Genomic DNA, 9,124 nt, shown 5'->3' on the forward strand with positions numbered 1-9,124 from the left:
TGGTTTCTGTGCCACGTTTTGCAGACCTCCATCCCTGTTTTGATAGCCATTACTTCTGCTACAGCTCACTGCTAAGTACCAATATTTTTTCTCACACTATGGATTTTCAGAGGCTCCTGAGCTCAAATGATCGGGTATATATTATGCATGATTTTAGCTTATCTTATACCGTTTATACTTCGCATTTCCTTGAGCCTTTCTGCTTATAAAATATAGACCAGGACTGCTATTTGTTTCATACCAGAGAAATAAAAAAAAGAAAAAGAAAAAAAAAAGCACAGTCGAACGCGACTGCAACATCCAAACGTCGGAAACTTTTTGGCCATTCCCTAGAGCTCCTTTTCTTTGTTTGACACTATCCAGCAGATGCTCCTCAGCTCTTTCAAAAATGGCGGAGGGCGCAGCCGATGAGGTCACCCACCCCGCCTCTACATTGGGCTGACCAATTTATGGCCGCTTGCTTGTGGTCGGCTCCGACTCTGTTAAACCCAATGCCTTTCGGGCACATTTCGGCATATATCTTTCTTTTATGAAAATATCATTTCCTCTAAAAATTGTGAACGCTGTTTACCTGTCCATTCACAAGCATTGACGATTTTAGTGCTTTTTCCCCCCCTCCAAAGTTCTTGAAAGATGCGCCATTACATGACATGAAGGATTAGATACTGTAGATGTGCAGTATTTTGAGTTTGTTTTTCTGATTCATTGATTAAAAAAAATGTATTTACTTAATATGCATAAGATATCGTCGCTATGAAAATTAAATTAAAGACTATCCATAATTTGAAGCTGTTCAACACCTGGGTTCTTGTTATTTGTTATTTGTATTATTTTGAGAGAAGCAATATCTCAATTATCATGTAATAGAATCCCTCTTATCTAATATGGGTTAGGCGCATTATATTGAAGTAAAATATGAAGATCTGATAGCTTCAAAATATCATAAAATAGGCTGTTCCTATTATTGGTTGTCTTTATGTACAATTCTCAAGCTTTTAAACTTGCCACCACATTCTTTTGTTTTTTTTTATTTTATCTTTCTGATAACTTATATTTATATCTTTTTGAATCAGAATAACTCAACTGATGTGCCCCAAGATGATGTCCATGAGTCATTTTTCAATTGGGAAAATGTCTCAAACATTGTCCTTTCTCCCACTGCTTATCGGTAAAATCTAACTAACCCTTTAAATTAAATAATACTAGTCAATTCAATTGAATAATAGCCTGTTGATTTTGTTTGGAAACTAAAGTGAGAATGATAAATGTGCAGGTTTTGGGAGGGTCTGAATATGTTACTGATAGCATATTCTAGATAGGCATCATTTTTTGATGTTGGATTTCTGAGAAACTCTAGCCATATGCTCTATTGGTTAGATGTTTTTGCTGCAATCATTCTTATGATAGACATTGCCCTCCCTATTTACTATGCTGCATATCGTACAAGGTTTGTTAATTTTCAAATTAAATTATCTATGCTTAAGAATCTAAAAGTGGCATAAACTATTTATTAACATGTGTAATTAATTTTAATAACAGTGTAGATATAAAGAATATTACATTCTCAACATACTTGAGAAGAGAACCCGTAGAATTGGATTTATAAAATTATGATATTTAATTTTATATTTTATTTATAAATATTATTTTTATTTTACAATTTTTATTCACAGTTTGATTTAGTAGAATATAGTTTTATTTAGTAATTAGTTTTAACACTTTGCATTAAAAAATCATTGCATTTCCAACCTAATTATTTTGCAAATAGAACAAGTGAAAGTTGATTTATACAAATATGAAATTTAGTTTAAATTTTAAAGATTTTATTTATAAACATGTTTATTATTTTACTATTTTTCTTGATTAGTGATGGTGTAATTTAATATTGCATATTAAAATATATAAATAATATTTTTTAATTATTCCTAGTTTGGTTCATTTCATAATTAACTTGTAGGTTAAGATAATGGTGATGGTTAAGAAAAATGAAAGTGATGATAATAGAACATTTAATTATCTCTGTTAAAATTTTAATTAAATTAGGCTTAGTTATGTTTTATGACTTAAGTGAATTTAATTTATATTATATTGATTTGAATTAATTTATTGATTTTTATTTTAGGTCAATAATATGTAGTATGATAATTTTTAAATGTATTTTCTTTATAAAGTAAAATCACTTATGATTTTGTGTTATGAGTTTAGGTCTCCATTATGAGTTTAATTAAACTTGAGTTTGATAACCTTAGGCAAATCAAAAAATTTTAAAAAAATTAATAATATCATAAATATAAAAATCAAGTGTCTTTTATGATTTTATTTTTTTTTTGACTAAAACAAAGTCAATTTTATCAATAACGAAAGAAGAACTACACATATCAATGGCTGAAATTAAAGAAAAAAACTAAAATAACCTAAAGAATACAAGCCAATACACAAAACTCACCAGAGCTGGAAAACCTACCATGCAACCCACAAACAAAATGAAACAAAACAAGAAACAGAAAAAATAATAATAATAATCCACAAGCCATTAGCCAATGGGGGAGGGTTATCTCTTTTCCCTTCCCATCCTCTTCTCCTCCTGTTCTTAATTTCTAATCATTTCGATGATCTAGATTTGATCTCTTTCTAAATATTTTTTTATTTTACTTTTACTATATTTTTTTCATTGTTCCTATTAAATTTTAGCAGTTTGAATTTTATTATTTATATTTTTTATAATTTAATATTTTAACAATGATTTTATAGAAAATCAAATTTGAACAATCTAAATCTTGATTTAATGGCTAGAAAGGGAAAAGAAGGAAAAATGATGGGAAGGAAGAGGAGAGAATTCATTCCTTTTGCGAATACCTGAAATCTGCCAATCATGACATAGTGTAGAAAATCTTGACCCTTCCCTTCAGCATCTCTAACCAAAATCCTAGCTAGAGGTGGGTGTTTGCAAGGATGTAATCAAACTTTAAATCTAGAAGGCCAAGATTTTTAATTAAGTAAATAAATATTATTAATTTAAGGAATTTAACACTAAATAATAATTAAAAAAGAAATTTTTAAATATTTTAACTTATATATGCAATATTTTTCTTTATCAAAATTAGGTGGCTTTTTTCAATCATCAACAAATTGAGTTATATTTGAACATTGCGAAGCCCGCAACATCTCATTTATTCTAACTCCTTTAAACAAAAAGCACTCATGCCAAAATTGATAGTGTTCTTGAGCGAAATTTGAAATAGATTTTCTGCAGGATATGCCACCAATAAGGATCATTTTTAACCTTAATCATCTTCACATATCAAAGACCATAAGCTGAGAAATGCTATTTTAATTTTTTTTCAAAAACTGATGCCTTTTCCATAATCTTTCATCAATTTACAAAAATCATAACTGATTCTATAAAAATCATAATGCGGTGATTTATCCCTCTAAATCAAGTTTAGAAAGTCCTCTTCAAGGGAAAAATAATCCCAGAGTTCAAATGGTAACCAATGTTTATTGAGGAATTTTTGTTCCTCAGTTATTCAGTTACTTTCAAGAATTTTTCCAAATTTATGACCTTCTCTTGCAAAAATCATATCTTATGATATACAATTTTGAAATTAATGATTCAAGCAATAATCGTCAACTCATCAAAATCAATAAACTTAGATGATGAATTTATAAAAAATAAAACATCAACTATAAACATACATTGGTCAAGATGTCATACAAGCAAATTAACATCTCAATAAATCATATATTTTTTACAATTCACGGTGTTAACATTCCGTAACATTAAGTGTCAGCCAAACAATGCTATCACAAGAATTAGAGAAATGCTACCTTGGATCAAAATACTTTCTTGTCCCAACTTCTCTTGAAAATGAATTTCTTTGGACCTTCTGCGAATATCATGCTATATCATTTTCTACAATCCAAAATAATTAAATTCATAATTTATACATATTATATTAGATTACTCCCAACTTATTATATGACATCAGCAAAGTGGAAAAGCTTCCAACAATGGTTTCATTCCTAGCTAGTCACGGTCAAAGAATCTATCCACCCTAAGCATGTTTTCCCCCTCTTCTTCTCTTAATTTATAGAGCAAATTAAACAGTGACCCCCGTTATCAACAAATATGAAAAAACTGAAATACTACAATAATTCTTTTATTCCTATCGTGAATGGATATCGGTTTTGGTACTTTTCAATCATTATGTCTACCTCAAAATGCTCATTTATAAGCTTGAAAAATTTGAACAGTACTTTCAACAATACATTTCATTTCTTTTGAACCCAAGAGTCCATCCAAAAACTCATACGTTTATGCTTATCTCACTCCAAGCATTCCAAAAGCCTTAAGTTTTAAGACTTTATTTCTCTATATAAGCTCCTCTTCCAAACTTGGAATCCTTAAAAACCACTTTAATCAAATGAAAACTTGATTAGTTGACTTAGGAATATGTAGTTGCATGTGGAGTTTGGGTTGGAATAATTGGTGTTTGGCTGGGTTAAACACGTACACACTCTCTCTAAACTCTTACCATAGTCATGGTAGTTGAGAAACACACGTTCTCACGCTGTTGACCGAAATAATGGTGAAGAAAGAGTGAATTGTTGAATTAATGAGGGAGAATTACATCTAACCCACCCTCAAGGAAATTAATCACAGATAAGGACCAATGCAAAATGGATTGTTACTAAAATGAGAACATGACTTGTTTTTTTCTCGAATGGGACTTATTGTTAGTCCTTATTTATGATTAATTTTTTTGATGGGAGCTGGATGCAATCCTCCCAATTAATAATCTACACATGCATACTTCTCTCCATGTGCTCATTAGACTCCCATTCAAATACTAAAAAAAAAAAAACTACCAATTAAATCGTATCCTTTCTTCCATCAACAAGTCTCGCATCTGATGGGCTCAAACTGGGCTTGTTCATGTTAATATTGTGGAGTCTTACGGGAAGAATGATGATATTTTCAAAAGTCCCTGATATTCCTAGTCTTGTAATTGAGTTTTTTGAAAGTTTTCTAATCACTAATATTAATGTAATTCTTCTAATTGTTTCTGTCCTTCATATTATAATTTTCTTCATTTCTTGAATCTATTTGATTCCCATTATTTTATGATTATTTGAAAGAATTACATTTTTTTATGTTCCAAAAATAATCCTTTTTTATTATTCAATCTCTTATAACAATCTTTGTCCAATGATTACTTCCAATATCGACTAATAATCATTACTTAAATCTTACTCCTAAATTCTTCACTAATAAGCATACAAAAATCCGAACATGACAAGGCTCAATTGATATAGCTTTCCCAAAACAATTCTAGATGCACAGGACTTTTGAGCCAGCACTTTTACCTTATAATTAGCTATCTTTTGTTATTGATATTTTTGATTTTTTATTTAAAATTAGAAATCTAATAATTAGCTATCTCTTGTTATTGTGATTTTCCCTTAATGAAAATGTCTTCTTTTTCTTTTTTTAATGACAGAAGCTGTGAAATTTATGCCAGCAGCTTTTTTTTTTCCTTTTTTCATGCCAACATATATTACCAGCTATAAAAGAAAAGTACTAATTTCAATCCTCCATCAATTGATTATAATTAATTGTTAATCAACTATTAAAATATGTAAAAGTTATTGTTCAAAATTTTAATTCATTCAATAAAAGTACTGTCATGACTCGCTTTAATTTGAAGCTAATGGGAAAAATATGTTTAGAAAAATAATATGCAACATTTTCATTCGTGCAATAATATTCCCTTTGTCTAATAATATTTTTTTCAAATTCAAGTATATTAATAAAGTTCATTAAATTTAACTTATAATTTTATTTTTAAAAATAAAATATAATTTTTTTGGAAAATACCTTTCTTTCTTTTTTGGTCAAATAAAAATACATTTCATTTAACATAGTTTTATTCATGAACTATTAAATAGAGAGATGGAATATAATAAGAAATGGAAGGCAATATCAGAACAAATATAATTAATAAAATATTATTTTTATCAAAGAGCCATATATTTTGATATAGTACTAAAAATGTACTTCTATTTCAAAAATATAATGCATTTCTTCCAAAATTATGTGTTCAAAAATATAAAACATTTTTAATTTTTTATATGTAATTAATAAGTTTTTTCTAAAAAATTCTTAATAAATAAATCACTTAACCCTTTATTTTGAAGTGAAACACTCTATTAAATGAGGGTAAATATAGGAAAATAATGTCAATGTAAAAACAATCAACTAACTTATTAGGGATGTGATTTGGCTAAAAATGTTTTGTTTCTTTGTTATGTGACATAGTCATGTTTTATGAGATTTTATTTCATCTTTTAAATAACTACAAAATTCTCTGTGATATGTATGGGGTTAAAGAAAAATTTATTTTTTATTTGTTTGTCTCTAAAAACTGTTGAATTTGCATTTGGCCATTTTAAGGCAATGGGTTGAAAGAAAATTAAAGAAAGAGAATATAATAGAAAGGATAATATTAAAAAATTATTGATGAAACTTCTTTTTTTTCAAAGTATTTTATATTTTAATATGGTAAATCTTCCCCAAAATGTCTTATAGAATGGGCCTAGAATGAGTATTTCATAATCTACATGTGAGTTTTTATGTTATAGTTATAGAAAATATAACAAAATATTAAATAATTTTTGGAAAAATTACATATAAGTCCATGGATTAGACTTATTACAAATAAGTCCTGCGAAATTTATAAACCACAGTTAGATCCCTTGAGACTTGAGTGTAATTTGAAATTAGGCTGTACAGATAATAATACCACAATAAAGCATACATTATATCAATCAAATAATTAGTTTTAACTACTTCATCAACAATTTACAACTACAATTTCAACTTTTTACATTTGTAATTCAACATATTTAATAGTAAACAATTATATGTTATTAACAAAATTTAACATTAATTATTTACAACTACTTCATAAATAATTTACAGCTATAACTTCAAATTTTTACAATTGTAGCTTCATATATTCAATAGTTAATTTAACTATTGAATATGTAAAGTTGCAGTTGTAAAAAGTTAAAGTTATAGCTATAAATTGATAACATGGTAATTGTAAATTATTTAAATGATCTAATGTATATATGTTTAATGGGGGCATTATTATCTTTTTACTCCAATTTGAAATTACAATCAAATCCCAAAGGACTTAATTGTGATTTTTAAATTTTGTGAGACTTATTTATAAATAAATAAACTCCATAGGATCACTACTAGAAAATTGCAAATTAGTGAGGAAATTTAGCGAGGGATCGTTTATTCCTCTCTAAAATACCACATTAGTGAGGAAATTAGCGAGGGATATTGATTTCGTAGGTTGACCTAAAATTAGCGAGGAAATTAGCGAGGGACTGTCAATCCCTCTCTAAAATAAGAGAATTAGCGAGGGATTTAGCGAGGGACTGTCAATCCCTCTTTAAAATAAGATAATTAGCGAGGGATTCTATCCCTAGCTAATTATTACCAAAAAAAATTACCTTTTGACAATGACTTTTAATTATACATTTAATTATTTTTCATTTAAAAATAATAATTAAATTTAAAAATTAACTAAAATATTTATAATAAAATTATTTAATATTTTCTTTATTTTAAGTTGATTTTCATTAATAAAATAATATTTTATTAAAAATATAATATAAAGAATTATTTAAATAAAATATAATATTTTTAACATATTAATAATTGAAAATAACATTTAATATGTATATGTGTTATTTTGTTAATATATTATTTGATATATTTTTGTAGTTAAATATATATATATATATATATTATTTATCATATAATGCTTAAAGGTGCCTTTCAGTTCAACTGGCAAAGAAGGAGAGCATAAAGCTTGGAAGGTATGAGGTCAAGGTTCAAACCTTGGCTTTGACATAAACATGATGAATATATGATATGATAAGGAGTAAGTGATATGGCGCAAGGTGGATAATGATGTGTCATGAGTTGTCGCACATGTAGTGGATGATAGGGCACGAGATGGTAGGTGACATGGTGGTTGACAAAGCATGAGGTTGTTGATGACATGTCACAAGTTGACATCACACATGGTGGGTGATGTGGCATAATTATTTTTAAATATAAGCATATTTAGCGAGGGATTAGCGAGGGATTAAGTCCCTAGCTAATTTTAACGAGGGATTCAATCCCTCACTAATTAGCGAAGGAAATACAATTCCTCGATAAATTTAGCGAGCCTTTTTTTAGCTACGAATTTAGCGAGGGACAAAATTCATAGCTAAAATGTAATTTAGCTACGGAAAATGGCTTTTAGCGAGGGATTCGTCCCTCGCTAAATTCAATTTTTCTAGTAGTGGATTTATATGTAATTTTTCCATAATTTTTTGTACTATAGAAAGAAAGTGGTTTTACCATATATAGAACAGTATTTTGAACCGAATTTACAAAAGGTAATTTTTTAAGACATTGTTTGGTTTAAAGAGGGAAAAGGGATTTTACTCCCTCTTCTTTATCTAATTTGGAAAAGTTTGGATGATAAAAAAAAAATAAAAATAAATAAAATAAAATAACAACACGCCCATATATATGTGTATAAAATACATGTGCGCACACACATATATATTATATAATTATTCTGAGCGAACCAATTCAATTAAAATTTAGAAGGCCTCGCTTGATTTGTCTGTTGCAGGTACAACTCTCTCTGTCTCATCCTTCCATTTTTGTTTCCATTTTCTGCTGTCAGGCGCCTCGCTTCCCCTCTCTCTTCTGACAGCACCTTTTTCGTGATTTCCTCGGTGGCATAACTGAAGGTGCCAAGGAGAGGCAATGCACAGACCCTTATAATAAATACAATATAAAAATGTTTAAAAATTAATTTAAATGAATGTCAATCAATTTAAAATTGAAATGAAATGTTACGATTACTCCCAACATGATGAGCACTCGGCGCTGAGATTTTATTTGGGATTTTTTCTCTTGATTGAAAATTTAAGGTCCAGTTGAGCTTGGCAGCAAATATTAATACATAAGGTCAACATTAATCTCAAATTGGAGACAGAAAGATAAAGGAAAGAAAGGTTTAATGAGATTTAAAAGGAAAAATAA

Source organism: Prosopis cineraria, unplaced genomic scaffold (assembly GCF_029017545.1).
Source record: "Prosopis cineraria cultivar Desert tree isolate PC_DT_omini unplaced genomic scaffold, ASM2901754v1 PC35, whole genome shotgun sequence".
Classification (NCBI taxonomy): Eukaryota; Viridiplantae; Streptophyta; class Magnoliopsida; order Fabales; family Fabaceae; genus Prosopis; species Prosopis cineraria.